General features: G+C 38.9%; 1 protein-coding gene across 3 annotated transcripts in view; it reads right to left on the bottom strand.

The window, feature by feature from the left end:
* Window positions 1-18,458, bottom strand: part of MIGA1 (mitoguardin 1) — a 1,154,615-nt gene that overhangs the window by 221,465 nt on the left and 914,692 nt on the right. The window lies entirely within an intron of this gene.

Below are 18,458 nucleotides of genomic sequence, written 5' to 3'. Positions count from 1 at the left end.
CAGCTTCGGTGAACAGCACTTTCGGTTAAGTATGCTCGGTGATTTCTCTCAGCTTGAGCGTCTTCTGTGTGGAGACATGCATGAATGAGTATACCTTCGTTGAAGGTTGTGCATCAGGGCTGGCAACTCAGCACGTAAAAATCTATTGCCAATCGCGGACCGGAGTTCCGCTGTGGCGACCCCTAACCAGGAAATCCGAGACACACAACAACAACATGCTCGGTGATTTCTGCTTCGGTGGAAAGTGCATTTGGGGATCTGTATGGATCCCATATATATATATATATATATATATATATATATATATATATATATATGAATATGTGTGTGTGTGTGTATATATATATATATATATATATATATATATATATATATATATATATACACACACACACACATTTGTATATATGCTCTTGTACATTTGCTTGAATGTATATATGGAAACTTAAACATTTATATACTCTTATTCAATTGTCAAGTATCTTGCAATACTCTACCAAGTTCTTATCTACTCTCATTGTATATTTTGTACACTTGTATTTTAAATCAAAAGGGGTAATATCTTCTTATTGTACACTAACTGCTGTATAGTCTACAATCTGTATGCTACTACTCTGTAATGTCTCTTTTGTAAATTTTTCTTCTCTCTATAAACTTATGGAGTTTTTCTCCCCAGGACTCCTCTAAAAATGGACACTTGTTGTCCAGTCAGACTATCCTGGCAAACAAATGTTAAATAAATAAATAAATAGGTTTGCTGTAAACTGCAAATTAAGAGCAGTCATTGAATCCCCAAATAACTTAGCCATCCTGCAGAAGGGTTTGTTCTAAATAAATAACTTGAGCAAAATCATGGACTGAAACTAAATTTATTGTATCCTTTGGGAAGTCATCCATCCTAAGGAACTACCACACTGACAATATAGCCCCAAGAGTTGGGATTTGGGAACTTATGTGTAGAGTGACCTTTCAACCGACATGTGTCCATTGTTCTAAGAAAGTCCTCCTGTATTGCACAGCTTATAAACAAAGTGCATGTCTAAATCTAGGGATGTCATTCTCCCCATTGATTTGACCCTCATTAGGCCAGTCATAGCGTATAATACCCCACTTTGGCATGCATCTGTCCAGACATATGCAACAACGGAAATGCCTACAGATATACCTTACTAAAAAGATACAAGGCCTAAACAATATGTCCTACATGGACTGACTCAAAGCCTGGTCACTATACTCAGCATCCTACAAACTGCTAAGAGGTGACTTGCATCGAGTATACAAGGCATCCTTCAGCCCAATACTGATGGACTTACTGAACATCAGAATGTCAAATGGCATAAGAAATACTTGGTCTAGGAAATCTAAAGCTAGAACAGTATGGAGGGACAGGTATATCTAGCAGAGGATACTGCTATTCTGGGACAGACTTCCCATCCATGTAAAAGAAAGTTCATCCCTGTCCGTATTCATTCAAGTGCATCTTGGACCTATGGATGTGAGACAGAAAATGTACCCCAGGACTACCCCCTCTACTCTCTACTACTGATGGACAGAGGCAGCTCCTAAATGCTTTATCTCATGCATGGGACCCTCAATTTATTTATGCTATGATCCCAGTTATTCTCACTCGGGGTAATATATAATTATCGACTATGGGATGGGTAAGGCCAATCGAAGACCAAATGGGATATGTTAATTTGAATACCAAAAGGGAAATTGGCTAGGCTTAAAATGGGCTCCTTATTGAATAGTCTGCACTTGCAATGCCAAGTCCAGACAACCCGAAAAAACAGCAAAAACACGGGAAGAGTGAATGCTGAAAATTGCTCTTCTCCTTTAAACTTCTTTTTTTGGGGGGCAAGGCCCCCTTGTGAATCCCCCCCAACCCCGTAAATTATATATACTAACTCCAAGGCTGCCATACCGTGGAGAAAAGGGGATATTCTGAGAAATGACATCTCTGACTTAGTATATGTAAGTCCATTCTTTTGGTACTCAATCTCCATATTTTGGGACTTTGTCTAGTGGGTCTCAACATTTCAAATTATTATCCTTAAAATGGCCCATAAGTGCAACTAGCCTAGTACTTACTTATGAAACTATGCAACTATGTATAAGAGAATGTCAGTTCTTCCTTTTCTGCCCTTTTAAGAACCTCAACTTTGCCTGACTTCAGCAGCAAATTTTAGGTTTTAACTGTCTTACTCCATGGCCTAAATAACAAGCAGAGCCATTATTCTCATATTTGGGGCTATCTGTAGACCTTACCTTCACAGGCTTCATGTCTGTTTCACCAGAGAGGATTACAAATACCTCCACCCTCAGACTACCAGCAAAGGGCGCATGATGTGAATCTCCAGGAAGTTCAGTAGTAGAAAGGAACCAAAGTATCTCCCCACTCCAACTATTCAGATGGAAGGAATGAAACTCCACTCTTGGGTACAGTTATACAAGGGTCTGACACCAAGAGAAGACAAGCAAGAATGTGCTGACTCTCCAAACACTGGCACTTCAACTCCCAGTGCAGCACCCATATAAGGAAACAAACCATTCAGATTGTGAAAATGGTACACGAGATGCAGCATGGTGGAAATTCATACCTATTTCTGCTCTCTTACTCAGGATCCTAAGGTTATGACTCCTCAGGCCCTTACATTTATTAGAAATGACTGGCACAAACGTCTCTACCTCTGCTACACTGAAGGCAATCTAATACATCATACCAGAGCTAACTTCTCTAAGTTTACTGTAACTCTCACTGACTAAACCCACAGAAGGGCATAAGGGAAAGACTCTGTGAGGAGCCCTGCCAAAAAAAGCACAACAGAAGTCAGTCATCTAAGTAAAGGAATACCAGAAAGCTCATTTCTGCAATGCCTTCAACATCATGGGGAATATGACAGGTCAAGGGGCAACGCCTTGAATTAAAAGTAGTGCTGACCCCAGAAGTGATACAGAAATCTGCAGTGGGCCTTTCAAATACTGATGTGTCAACAAGCATCCATCATGTCCAAAACACCATCCAGACTCCTTGCAGCAGCATGAGCATAACTACCTGGACACTTTCCATTAAGAACTGGATGAGGCAATTATGTTTACTGAAACTTTTGAGATCTAGGATGAAATGGACTCTAATACTCTTTTAAATAAAGTAGTAGTAGTGAAGAATAAAACCCTTTTCCCAGTCCCAAAGTATGGGTATGCTCCACTGCTTTTTAAAGAGTTGAGTGCAGAAGTATTCCACATAAACCACACGATACATGAGCAACACTGACATGGAAGGATGTAAGAATTCTAAAACATCACTTCCTGTGACCACACCCATATCTCATTTACAGCTGGTAATAGTGCTCTAAGCTAAGGCAAACACAGGTGAATGTCCATCCATGAGCAGGTTGGTCTGTAGTTGTGACTAATGGAGAGCTCCTGAAAGCCTGCTCTGGTGATACTTAGAAGAAACTACTAAAGGCCCAAATGGTGCAATATTACCTTGCATTTCGGTTGTCGACTTTACTTCAAGGAAGCTCCTCCTCTTAATAGGTTGGACTAGTCTAGAAGAAAAGGCAGCATCTGGGGGTCACTACAGATATCCTATATGGTTGGATGAGGTCTTTCTCCCCACATCTGTTATTCATCAATTTATTCTTGAGAAGCCTCACCAAAAAGGACTGCCTATTCAAAATACACAGCATAAAGCATAACTGATTGAGTTCGTAGCTGCTTATTTTTCTGTTATTTTCTTCATATAAAAATGATATCTTAGTATTCGTATGTTATTGGTTGGGTGATTTTGCAACCTCCAAGAGAAACAGCAAGACAGAATTTACACAGCCAGAGTGAAAATAAAGTAAGAGAGGTGTGTGTGTGTGTGTGGGGTGGTGGTGGTGAAGAACCCACTAGGGTACTGGAGGAGGCCCTGTCCCTTGTAAAAATGCCGTTTTTGTGTGATGTGTGCACTAGATGTTGCCTAGGCATTGTGATAAGAGCTAAAAGGTGCTGAGTAGATCAGTGGATTATAGGAGTTACAAAGCAACTGAGCCAAAAGGCCATTTCCATCTTGCCTTTACCCTCCTTTAGGCCATGCCTGTTATTCAGACAGCCATGCCTGTCATACCTGGGGTGGGGGGGGGGGGCGGTTGTAAACACTCATTAAGTTGTACAGCTTTTTAAATGCGACACACTGCTCAACTTGGACTAAGAATTTGTTCCAGAGAATGGCCGGGCACTGCATGACAAATTTGTTCCTTCTCTTTGTCTTATTTATTTGTAGTAGAGTTGGATCTCTGGCACTGTTGTTAACTGGACTGGTTGAATTTTTTAAGGTATGAGTTTTTGGCCTGTTGGATCCCACTACCCTCCCCTATGCCCTATACTTGCATCCTGATGCCATCTCCTTCTATACTTCTTAAAAAAGTAAATGGGCACCTGTTACGCCAAAGAAAGTATGTCCTTCTTCCTCCTCTACCTTTCTTCCCTTCATGTCGGCATTTTTGTATGCTTCTGCTTCTTCCCCATTTCTGCCTGTATTATCTCCCATTTCCCTCCCCATTTGTATGCTGAAATGAACTGGCTACAGTGTACGTGCTGCTGTCAGTGCCCATGCTGCAGCTATGGGACACTTCACTGCACATATAAATGTGAGTAGTTTGGGACATGTCATCTCCTTGATGCTTTCCTTGTGACTGTGCCCTTTTCGTCAACATGGTTACTGCCTTTATCATGGCTGCCATGTTTTAATATGCAGTCTTGATCTTGCCATGATGGCACTATGCCAGCACATAATGCATTCCTAAATCAGTTTCAGGCCCCATCACACTACATACACTATGGTATTTATCACTCCATGTTGTCATTATATTTCTTTCTGAATACCCCTATGTGTCTTATCAGTTCAGTTTTCTGAGTGGAGAAACAGCATACTTTTTTTTTTGGGGGGGGTATATGTTGCCTGACAAGAAAGAGTGACAACTGTTGCAGTTATTTTTTGTTGCTTTTGAGATGTGTAAATTAAACTCCACTGAAAAAAGGAATTCTGTATAATGTAAAAGAAAATGGTAGGTAGGCTTCATTCAACCCAATGGATTTTATTATCATTATATTTTTATTGTGTTTTGCAAGTTATGAAATTTCAGCACAAGTTTAGTAGCGCTATTACTATATAAACAACATAAGATGTAATACGAAAATAAAATAATTCAGAAAAGGGTAACAAGGTTGTACAAATGCTGGATTAGAGAGAGATCAAATGATGATTAAACTTTAGAATTTAAATATAAATATTCCATTACCAGACAGAAATTGTATAACAACATAATGTAATAAAATCTGGTGGTCGAATTTTTGCTGCAATAAATGTTAGTGTTAGATGTTTAAGAAATAAAACTGCTGAACTACAGGCTTAGACTGCATAACATAACCCTGATGTTCTCGTTGTAACTGAAACGTAGCTTAAACCTAGCAAAAATGACTCAGAAGTTGTACCTCCTGGCTATAATACCATCTGTAATGACCGTATAAAGAGGAAAGGCTGTGGTATTGCTTTAATATTTCAAAGTACTTACCACATTTCCACTTACAGTAAACCAACACAAAAATTCACTTCAGCAGAGTTTCTTATTGCTTTCCTCAAAATAAACAATTATAAACAAATATGTATTACTGTCCTTTACATCCCTCCTGGTGACAATACAGTTATACAGGAAGATATCCTACATTTCCACAAGAAAAAATATTATTAGGTGATGTGAATGTCAATTGATTGGACATAAACTCTTAACTCCCCTACATCTAGCATGAACTTATATGGTTTCACCCAACTAATTAATAACCCCACATATTACATAGCAAGACATCAAATTTTCTACTAGACTGGATCCTAGTATCAGACCCTAGCAAATACTCCCCCCCAACAGGTTCAATGTCAGACTCTCGGTGATCATCTCCCAATCTATATGACTAGACATCTCACACATCAAGTTAAACAACATATTTATAAAACAACATGTAACCTTTCCAAGTTTAACCCAGAAGTTTTCAGTACAACACGATCATCTACTAAGTGGAAATTCCTAAAAATCCTCCCCTTAGACGATAAACGTCTACTTCAAATGTTCTCACTAGGTTTCTCTCAGCCCATCTTTCTGTGGTTCAAGAGGTACCTGTCCAATGGGTATCAGTCAGTAAAATGACACTCCATACTCTTTCCTTATTTCCCATTTACCACTGGTGTACCACAAGGCACTATATCTTTGGTCTCCTCCTCTTTAACATTTTCACCAACACCCTCTATACTTCCACACAACAGGTTGCCCTAATACAACACACAGATGATTCTTCTCTCATTTGCATATCTGACAATATGGTACACATCTAAAAATTACTCAGGAAGCTTTAACAGTCACTGAAACATGGCTTCATAACTCACAACTCATGCTCAACTAAAAAAAAAAGACCCAACTGCTACTTTTTTCCCAAAATCCCTCTCTCATGAAAAAACTAAATTTAAAGTCCTTTCTCTTGATAATACAGCCACTGAAGTCACTTCTCATAGCAAACTATTAGGGGTGATAATGGATGATAATCTTACATTCAACTTGCATATACAAAATTGTATCATCAAAACTAGGGATGCTTTACAGAGCCAAAAACTTTCTCACCAATGCAACTAAAACTATACTTGCCACTCATACCTCCCAACCATACCGAATTACTCATTTTGTACTGAGTTTTGGGGTCAAATGAAGGGGTGGCACAATTCCTGAGTGGCATCCCTTCATTTCCGAGGTTTTTTTTTTTTTCCGAATATCGCACTGTTGCAGCTGAAGTCAGCTCCATCAGGGCTATCAGCCAGTCGGAACTGAGCTCAAGGAGCTCACGTCGTCATTTCCGGCTACAAATGTGAGTGGGAAATCTTAACAGCAGCACTCGGTTTGGATTTATCAAGTGCACTTGTTTTGGATTTAACAGAGCACTCGTTTCTTTTGGGGAATTAAGTGGATTAACGGAAGCATGCAAATGCGATCGGGAAATCTTAGCAGCAGCATTCATTGCAAGTGTGTGCGTGCGTGTGTGCAAATGCCCCCATGTAATACACCTGGTAGCAGGCTCAAACACTGTACCTTTGGTACAGGGTAAAAAGAGCCTAAAGTCCCTAGCCATCACCATTTCTGAGCTTTGTCCAGATTTTTTGTGCCAAGAGTTGAGAACTATGGTGAGAAGTGAAAAGAATTTGTATTCCCTCATTACTGGCTTTGTTGTTTGTCCAAGTTTTTTGTGCTAAGAGTTGAGAGCTATGGTGAGTGAGAAGTGAGAACTGAATTTGTATTCCCCTATTATTGGCTTTTTCCAGGTTTTTTGTGCTAAGAGTTTGAGAGCTATGGTGAGAAGTGAGAACTGAATTCACTAAATGATAGCCATTAAGTTTCAGTCTTCCTATTTTTTAGGGAACTGCTGATTTGGCATAGTAGTATGTTGCTCTGATTGTAGTCCACAGGGTTGTAAGGTCAAGACTTGCCAGTGAAATGCATGGTGGTAACACAACATTTTATTCTGGCAACTTTCCAAAATTATACAAGCAATGTTTAAAATGTGTCCCTGGCTTTTGACCTTTTGCCCCCCCCCCCCAAAAAAAACTGAAAAGAAGTGCAACAAGCTGTGCAGGAGGCCTATGGCGTATACTACTGTCATTCTATTTATAGTGTGGGTGTGGAAGTAGACTTTTATGATGGAAATGTTCTGAATTGGGCAGTTTTGTCATTATTGGTTCATGCATTTTGTTTCACTGCCTACAGTACAGCCTACTGGAAAAAAGTTCAAACAATAAATTTAAAATGTGCTCTAACAAGTGTGCTGTATTATACAAGGAATATAACTTAATAAAGTCAGGAAGGTGTATCAAAGAAAAGAACACATGTATGTTTTTTGTTTTGCGTGCATGGGGCCAATGATTTGAAAACAGCCCAAAGGTAATCTTTATCCACCACTGGCCAGATGATTTTCTTTGGATGTGGTGTGTGGGTTTCAATGTTATTTCAATGAATGTGAGTTTCAAGGGTAGAGAAGTTTTAATGCCAAGTCTATTTTCATTGTGAGACAGTATTGCTTTGTTTAGCAGATGTCTGTTAGCGTTTGTGCATTGTGGTGCTGCAAAATGTAAAAAATAAAATCCAAATAATCTTTGTAGAAGTAAAGCAGTATGCACACATAAGTGTTTATGGTAAATGCGGTAAAATCACCAGGTAATGGGACACTGGAATGGCTGCAGAGGGACCTGGTGCCATATTTTGGGTGTCTGTTCTTCAGTTTGCATTTGAAAGTTTGTATCCCACAATTCCATTGGAGTGGGTGGGGGTCACATAATTATGTATGCAACTTAGATGTTAATCAGAATGCAGATTTGTACCTATTTTTCATGGGCTTTGTCCACATTTTTGATGTTTCCAGGTTGAGAGGTATGTTACCACTACTTATCTCATCCCCACTCTTCTTTATGGCTCTCCCATCCTTACTAACCCCTAGGCATCACAAGAATTAAAACTTTAACAATGCTATAACAAAGCTGCTAAACTTGCACCACATGCCCCATACAGAGCCCACCGCTGTATAGCAACGAAAAGCCTTAACTGGTTAGAACTGCCACATCAGCTAACATGTACACAACTTCTTACCACCTATAAAAGTATACAGCATCCATCTGCCTGTCCAGCCTATAAACGTTCTATACAGCTATGTTCCCAATTGCTCATTGTGATCCAGTGACCAAAAACTCCTGTATGTCTACAAACCTATCAAATCGGCTGGGCATAGTCTGTACTTCTACAAGAATGTTAAGGCCTGGAACTCCTTACCTGTATCCATCAGGTCTATACCTTCCCTCCCATCTTTCAAAACCACTCAAAGACTTCTTAGCTAAAATCAGTCTCTGTTCTTGTTCAAAACCAGGAAAAAATATATCCCTAAATGTGAACAAGTACCTTTTCATTCATTATACCACCTTCCTCTCCCTTCTTCACTTACTTCATTACTGCTAATTCTCTTCCCTGACTTTCACTCTAAATATACCACAAATCGGTTCTTCCCTCACTTCATATTGCAATTCCTATTAATTTAACTACAAACTGCCTAAAATTTCTCTGGATATTAAATGATTGTCATATACCTTGTACTGATTCTTAATCAGTGTTTTTATGTTATGTATAATTTGTTATAATTATTTAAACTACAGATGTTTTTCTTTTATTTTTGAAGACTGTAAAATAATGTCTTGTAATAATTTGGAGACTATCTCTCCAGGCCTCCGCTGAAACTGGGCTTCTACCCAGTCAGACTTTCCAGGCAATCAGATGTCAAACATAAATAAATAAATGTTATTTAGTACAGTCACTGAAATAATTAAATGGGGTGTTTTGTATGTTATAAAATAAGAGCTAACAAAGATTTAAAAATGTAGAATGTCAAATATTTTTATTACATGTGCTTTTGCTGGCAAAATCCTGTATAGTTATATAGTATGCATGAGGAAAAGTTATGTCAGTGGTGGGTATCGGGTAAAACAGTAGGTCATGTGTTTTGTACTATAAAAGAGTATTATACTTTTGGTTAGTCATATTACAGAAGTATGTAAGGAATTTTTTTATAAACATTAACATGGAAATTATGTTATATGGAAAATAGGATGTACAGTTCAGAAATAGTTCTGATTGAATTGATAAGATCATTTTCCAAGTGTTTGGTTTGACTGGAGGGGACATGTAGAAGAAGGTTTGTTCAATAAATGGTGGGATATTACAGATTTATTAAGATTAAAAGCATGGTTGTAGCAAAAAGGGTGGGTTAGAAAATGTTTTGTTTGCAAGATAACTAAATTCATATATAATTAATAGAATGTAAATATGTATATAATTATATATTTTGTTTTATAATGAAATGACCCTGTTCTTTCTAATAAGTGTTACAGGATCTTTTAAATCTACCTGAGCTATCACCAACTCAGGTAGGTGGTGGAATCTCGGTTTAACATCTCATCTAAACAATGGCACACTCAGGAATGCAGCACATTCTCTTATTTCAGTAATGGAAAATGAATCCAAGAGCCTTGTACAAGAATGGAACCTGTAGCATTCTAACCTGCTACTTGTTCAGTCACTGACGCTGATTGTGCTTTTATGAAACCACTCAATTGGCTTTAAATTTCTGTGCTTGAATAATGTCACTATGCACATTATTCTAAAATCCTGTTCAAAGTGTTGCATGACAAAGTTCACACAAAGTTCTGCATGGATTGTACCACTTCCAACACTGCAATGGAGTTTTCTTTTCAGATGTTTACATCAGTTGTAAATATTATTTTTTTACATTAGAAGACAGACATGTTACTCTTGTTTCTGTCCCTTGGCATGTGATATTTAACAATGGTGCAACCTGCACTGTGCTTCATTAAATGAAAGGCAGAGTTATTCTAAGGCATAGGTGCAAACACATCCTTCCGTCCAACCCCCATAAGCACATTCAATGCATAATAACAATGCCCCCTTGTCTTTGAAACATATTTTATTTCTGGTCTTCTATAACACTTTTAGTTCCTCCATAGAACCCTGGATTTGTGCTGTTTATTAGACAGAGAAAATGACAGAAAATGTCTATGTGCCTATTGCCAAACACAGCAAAGGGGGCAACAGTCTCAGGATTTGAGCAAACTAAGTAGATGTGCAGTCAAGAAGGTGAAGAGGACATGATGCCTAAAAATAGGAGGGTAGCTTAATCCCGTCCACAGGCTGTTTTTTGTTAAGTGAAAGAAATTGTTACATCTTACCTTTCACTCATAGATGCTGTGATGAGTTTTCTTACGCTGTGTTCACTGTGCTGCAGAGAACATTAAATGGTATGGTACCTGGACAGATGATCATTTCAATGCTGTACTAATTCTAAATTAAAATATTTGGTAAAAATCCTGGTAGCATTGTCATCTCACTGCAAGGGATTCTCCAGCTCATTTCTGTGTGGCGTCTGCATGTCCTCCCTGTGTTTGTGTGGATTTCCTCCGGGTGTTTCAGCTTCCTCCCACTTTCCAAGGACATGCTCCAGTAAGTGGACTGGAAATTTTAAATTGGTCTTAGGTATGAATGCACGTTTATGTGTGTTTGTGGTATAAAGAAAGACCATGGTAGGGCTAACCACCTGGCTGTATTTTCCTGAGATAAAATTGCCAAATGATTCATTCTTCTACATTCTACATATAGAAATGTTTTGTTCGCTGCACTGAGACTTTTGTACACAGATGCTTTAAGTTTAATTACAGAGGTTCACACATGCATTTATTTCAGCTCAAAAATATTTTTAGGGGGGAAATGCACTCTATCACCATGTAAGTCAGTTTTAGATATATTATATGCTCAATGGTTTAAGTAGCTGTGAATTTCTCCTGTACAGAAAACAAACATTCAAAAAACAAAATAAAACAAAACTGTAGAATCAATGTCAAGATGTCATGTCTTTAACAGAAAAATAATGCAGATAGTTCAGAATCTGTATATTAATGATGTCAGTGACTAATTTCCAATTACTCACCAACAGGTTTGAGGAATTTTCTTTCTAAAGGTACACATTATGGCATACTTGATGAATTGTTTGATTCTCTTGCGAGAATGAAGTCTGTCTGTCTCATTACAACCCAGTAGATCTGTAGGAAGTACTGATAGATGGACTGAACAAATGAACCCCAGATGCAACAGCCAGCAAGTACATTTTCTTACCTGAACTTAGGTAAGTAAACTCGTTTTAAATCTATAAGAGTTAAAGCATTAGTGAAAGGCTATGGACTTGGATCATCCCAAAAAGTTTTACTTAATGAATAAAATACTAAAAAATAATAAAATAAATAAATAAAATGTGTTACATCTTAACAGAATATTTAATTAACACTGAGAAGCAGTAGCACTGATTGTGAATGATCAGATGACAAAAAAATAAGAGGAAAGATTTACTGCCATATGAAGTGAGTTTGAAAATGCTTGAGGAAGTCTATGTTTTTAATTAAATGGTGGCCTTCAAAAATAGTATAATTTGTGTACCTAAGGTCGACTCATATAGTCCTTGTGTATTAGTCTATGTTCAGCTACTAAAAAGAAATAACATCGGACAGCTAAATATCGAATGAAAAACATCTAAAACATAAATTACCGAACAAAGCTTTTTCTAAAGAAAACAACAACAACAAAAAAAAAATAACGAATGGCCATATGGCCATAGATAGCCAACAACCAGGAAGTATCACAATGCATAAGGTAAGCAAAGGGAACCTTTTTTAAATTTGCCCTTCTCCCCACTGCAATCAGTTGGTATATATAATTGAGGGAGTGTGGGGTGTGAAATCCCTCACCTTGGTTGATTACGTTTGCAATGTTGGCCAACTATGGCCATTCGATCTTTTTTTTTTTCTTGGAAAAAGCTGTATTCAGTAATTTATGTTTTAGATGTTTTTCTTTCGATATTTAGTTGTTCAATGTTATTTCTTTTCAGCAGCCAAACATAGACCCCTTGTGTATTATTATTATATATAGTAAATTATCTTTACAGCTCACTGTACATAATACACCAAGTAACCTTTAATGTGTAGCATGAAGTAGTACTGTGTGTGTGTGTGTGTGTGTGTGTGTGTGTGTGTGTGTGTGTGTGTGTGTGTGTGTGTGTCTTCATTTGTGCATTTATGTTTGATGCATAATAGTGAGATTGAGGAAGACTGGGCTGTCACTGCATGTAGAAGTATTCCATATACAAACAGATACAAAACAGAAACTTGTATAAGCACTGCACTGTACACCTGGCCAGTCATGTAAAGGGACTTGGGATATTACAGCTTGATTACCTTAGGTCTGAAGACTCTCTTATATTTTACTCTTCAGTTCATTGATTCAGGTGACAAAGTGAGAATGAGACAAAGAGAAGTGAGACAGAATCAGGAAGGAGAATACAGGATAACATGGTTTACCATTTTCAGACATCAACCAATTTTACTGCACCACTGTTACTCCATGCTGTATTCTCACCCTAATTAATTACAGAGAAGTTAAAATAATTCTGAGAGTTACCTCTTTATTTGAATTATTTCATCAGTCACAATGCAGTAAATACAATGTTTTGATAACATTTATAATAAGTTTTCAAGGTTGGCAGGGATTCAGTTTGACTCTATGAATATAATTTAAGCAAGTCTAGCTACTGCAAACCAAAAATCCCTGAAAGATACTATAATGGTCTATAAAAATAATATATGCTAACTCCATAGCAAAGTAGCAGATGGAATAAGGGAACAGTCAAAGAATACTGAAAGTGGTTTTCAGTGCTTCTGAGTCTCACTAAAGGTTGTTGTACAGCCGTTACATTTCCCATTTTGTAGTTCTACTTTGTCTTAAGATCATAGGGTAATAGGAAGTTACTGGGCTACTGGCCCTGCGGCCCTTATAAGCTTAGCCAACAGCTTAGCCCAAGTATAAACAAATCAGCACACAATGACCCTTTCCAGCAGGGACACAGGTGGGATCCCAGAGATGCATTTTCTATTTCCCATCCAGTTATCCAGGTTGCGCTTAAAAAGGCGTAAAGAGGTACTCTGCTTGACATGGAGAGGGTGTCTATTCCACAAATGGGGGAGTCTCTGGGACACAAATCTGTCCTACCAGCAAGTCTGTGTTGATGACAGACCAGGTTGAGGCCATGTATGCGGGTTACTCGAGTGGAGCTTGACTTGTGGATATGCAGCAGTCCTATCAAGGCGGGGTCCGAGATCACCTTGTATGCCTGACAGAGGTCACCCTCTGAGAAGTCTGTATGAAACAGAGTAGAGGGATAGGGTTTTAGTATATCTGTGTATGGTAAGATTTTTGAGGCACTGAATTCTCCTGGTGCGGTACCTCTGTGGTCTCTCCAGCTGCTGCATGTGCTTTACAAGGTACATGCCGAATGGGGCATTGTACTCATAATGGGCCTTATAAGGGAAGAATACAGGGATTTTATGACCTCCTTGTCCCTCTATGAGATACCCTTACTTATGAGGTGGGCCATGTAGAAAGCTTTCCATACAGTGGAAGCAACATGATGGTCAAAAGTCAGGTTGCTATCAATCTGGGTGCCCAAATCCCTCACAACTGATTGTGTGCTTAGGACGTTGTTATTAATGTGATAATTTGTGGGGACGTCACTCTTCCCAAAGGAGATGATGATGGATTTTTTTTTGTATTCAGCTTGAGGCCATGTTTCTGGCACCAGTCATTTGTTTTGGTGAGACCCACTTGGAGGATGTCCACATCACTAGGGGAACTGAAGACCGCCCCTAGCTTGAAGTCACCTGCAAACTTGGTCAGCCATAGCCCACTGGTTTTGGCCTGCAACTCAGAAAAGTATATCCCAAATAACAGTGACCGCAAGACTGAACTTTGAGGTACATCACTCGATACGGTCCTACTGCTTGAGGTGGCTTCCCCTACTTTGACTAAATGGGTTCTATCAGTGAGCCAGTTAGCTACCCATCTGGTAACATATGGATTGATGCCTAGTTGAGAGAGTTTATCTACTATGCCTGAATGGGGAATAGTGTTGAAAGCTTTGGCCAGGTCAAGGTAGGTGGTGTGCACTGTCTTTCCCTCGGCCATGGCTTTGGTGACTTTCTCAAAAAAGTCAACCAAATATATCAGACATGACCTCTCCTTGACGAAGCCAAACTGTGCGGGATCGAGTGTTTGGAGGTTGCCAATGTCCTTGTTAATGAGGTCCATGATAATCTGTTCCATGGCCTTGCAGATCAGGCTAGTTAGGCTGATGGGTCTTTAATTTCCCAGATCAGTGGACACTCCACCTTTATGTAAAGAGATAACAGTGGCTGTCCTTCACTCAGCTGGGACAAAGCCGGTTTTCAGGTTTTGGTTGAATAGGGTGCCTAATGGTGTTGCTAGTTTCTGCCCGAGTTTATGTAGGATGCAGCCTGGTATGTTATCAGGTCCCACGGAGGCTGGATTTTTTGCCTTTGAGAAAGCAGTGATGACCTGATCCCTAGATATAAGGGGAAGGGGGCAGGTACTGGGAATGTCCTGATTTACTGATTGGGGGAGGACAGAGGGATGAAATTTTTGCTGAATCTGTCAGCCAGCAAGTTTGCAATATCTACACCATTTGTATACTTGATGTCCTTGACAGTTCTGAACAGATCTCGCTGCTACCTTTGAGATTACAGATGTATGTGAAGAAGGCCTTATGATTGTCTCTAGTAGATGTGGCTAATTTGGACTCAAAGTTTGCTTTGGAGAATTTCACTCGTGCTCTTACTGCTTGTTTAGGCTAAGGAGAGATTGCTTGCTTCCAAATGGGCACCTGCTCCTTCTTGGTCCTGGACAGCAATTTTTTTCTTTTGTTATAGAGTTTATTTATTGCAGATGTCCACCAGACAGGGTTACTCTTCCTTGCAGAGGATGATTTAGTCCTGTCAGGTATTCCTGATTCCATTCATCTATATAAATGTTTGTATAGTAATTTGGTATAGTTTTGGATACTGGTGCCAGTTCCTAGAGAGGGGGAGGGGATTGTGAAGCTGTTTATACCATCCCTCGGGAGGCTGTAATCAGCTTTGGAGAAGTTTTTTTGTTTGACCCTAGCTAGAGGGGTGTCGGGGGAGATGGTGACTTCAAACATAAATGCTTTATGGTTGGATCTTACAAGGGAGGATGATACTGTGGTGATGCTGCAGTGGTGACTGATACTGGTTAATACCAAGTCCAAGATATTACCACCTTTTGTGGGGGTATTGACTAGCTGTTCCAAAGCATTTGCATTGACAAAATTGAGGAATCTCTGGGCATTTGTGTTCTGGCATGAGCAGTTCTTCCAGTCTGTGCTTGGGTAGTTAAAGTCACCCAGGATCAGGGTAAAGGGTTGAATATTGATAGATTTGAATAGGTCTACATAGACAGTTTGGGCATCTTGAGTAAGATTTGGGGGCCGGTAGCTGGCTATGATTTGTATAGGGGTCTTTGTCAATGGTTAACACCTGGAGTGTCTCCTGTGTGTCATACTGTTTGACCAGCCTTGAGGTGTGTAGATCGTTAATATATATTGAAACTCCACCTCCTTTTGTCTTAGCCCTAGAGTTCACAAAATACAGCAATGTTAGATCCCATTACAAGAATGGATGCAGTTAGTTGTGCATCACTCACATACTCCTCACTACAGCTGGCTGAAAAGACACGAGGAACCTTTCTGTTTTTCACTGATTTTTTCTGCACATTAAAGTATAATGACCAACTTTTTTCAATCAATGAATTGTTTAAAACCAGCTTGCAACCACATATTTTCTTTGGTTATGTGCCATTTTGTAGGATGTTTCTCATTTTCAGCAATAATGAAATTAGAAGTGGTAAAGGACTTGTACACTCAGTTTTGTACTGCAAATCCTTACTTCAATCTTACAGTATATTTTGTACAGATTAATAAGGAAACCAGTTCTGTTCTCCTTCATTCTTATGACATGTTTTGTACAGACGATTAAGGAAACCAACTCTGTTCGCAGTTAAGAACAAATATCCTCACTTACTGTCCATTGTGTAGCTTCTTGCAGTATTATTCATCTAACCCTATCAGATGTGTACTAAACTTGTACTTTTCTGACAGGAAATCTATAAGAAATGCTGTGTGATCATCTGAAAACCCGGCACAGTACTGTCCATTACAGAATGTGTTCTCTTCCCATTGTATAATCAGTAACCAGACTGCAGTAAAAATGGTCTTCCATGTTAACAAATGACATGAAAGAACAGCACACAGTGCAATCAAGCACTTTAGTGATCTTACTATAGCAGTCTATTTATTACTTCTGAAAAGGAAGGTAAAAAGTTAAAGCTAACTGATAAGTGGCTAACTACAAAGAAGATTATATTGAAAATGCAAAATGCATTTAAAATTGAGAGGCAGTTTAAGGCTGGGAGCTTGACCTTTTCCAAATAAGTATTTTAAATCTGCAATGTGTAATGAAAGCTATGTAGTATCAGAACTGAATGTTCTACTTTAAAATGTTTATTTGTTAAAAATGGGTAGAATTGTTTTGTCAGAGTGGAGCCATTATATTATTTCCATTTCCAGAAATTTTGCAAAAGTGTAACAGCAGGTGCACAAAAGGACAAAATGAATAAATAAACAACATTTCATCATTTTGCACTTAACAAGGCAGCAATGTGTTGCAGCTTTTCCCTTAGAAATGATGATTTAATTACAATGATTGCTGAGAAGACCAGAAGTTATCTAAAACTTTTTGGTCAACCAGTAAAATTTTGGAGGAGGATCCTTCCAACCTTTGTATAGTTCCACCTACTCCTAACGTCACACTCAACCAGTAAAACCTGTTCTAGTCTCAAGTTCATACTCATCTTCACTTCACAATGATTTAGCTGCACATGAGTTCCAACTAGCAACTAACTCACACTTCCCACTGCCTGGAAAACACAATGTGCTTACTGTTAGAGTATCCCCTATTCATATAGGGTAAAGCAGAGTTGCAAAGTCCTACTTACCTGTAACAGTACATGTTTGAATTTCACATTGACACAGTAGCATATGGGTCCTCTCCTCTGCCTTCTCATATCCTCACTGGTAATTTTCCAAAGCTCCGAATCCCCTCCTCTGACTCCCTGTGATAGGGTCTTGGCTAAGCCCTGCCACAGAAAGTCAGTTATTTAGGGTTTTACTGGGAAGAACCAATAAGGACCAGAAGCAAGAATTGCCTGAAACCAACTAATTCACAAAACACCAACACAAATAACCAAAGTGAACCAACAACACAACAAGGTTGGATGGCTTTGAAAAATATACAAAATAAGTGGTATGGTGGGTGCTGCCACTGAGGCAATGTGGAACTTAAACCTCCAGTGTTATAGGTAGGTAGAACTTATGCAACTGTACTTTGTTTGTTATTCAGTAGATCTTGAGGTGTTTGCTCCCCACACCTGGACCAATCCTGGATGACCTATATCCTGAGTTTTCACACATGAGGGTCCATCCAGGATCTGCTTAGTCTGTCTGCTGCTATGTTTTGCTCTGACAGGATGTATGAGGCCTGAAGCATGAGAAACTGCTGTAAAGACAGCTCCCAGGCCATCACTGCCAACTGACAAAAAGGATATGACCATATACTGCCTTGTTTGTTCAATTACTACATAACTGCGTTTTTGTCTGTGACCATTAAAAGGGGACATGGAGACCATAAGGAGTGAAGAACTTTAAAAGTCTGAATCATTGCTAAGATTGCTTTGACATTTGTATCATCCAGAGGACCCCATTCACCTTGCAGTTGAACTTCTCTGGACTTGCTCCTTGTGCAAAATCTGATGAGTTGTCTGGACTGACTGAACTGGGTCATGCAGGAAGAAGGGTAGGCTGTGATTGAGAGACATCTGATGCCATGAATTTGAGAAACTCTCTTG

The sequence above is a fragment of the Protopterus annectens genome, chromosome 10.part0 (assembly GCF_019279795.1).
Source record: "Protopterus annectens isolate FY-2018-M chromosome 10.part0, PAN1.0, whole genome shotgun sequence".
In the NCBI taxonomy this organism is placed as follows: domain Eukaryota; kingdom Metazoa; phylum Chordata; order Ceratodontiformes; family Protopteridae; genus Protopterus; species Protopterus annectens.
Note: the sequence above shows the minus strand (reverse complement) of the source record. Positions and strands in the feature narration are given on the sequence as shown.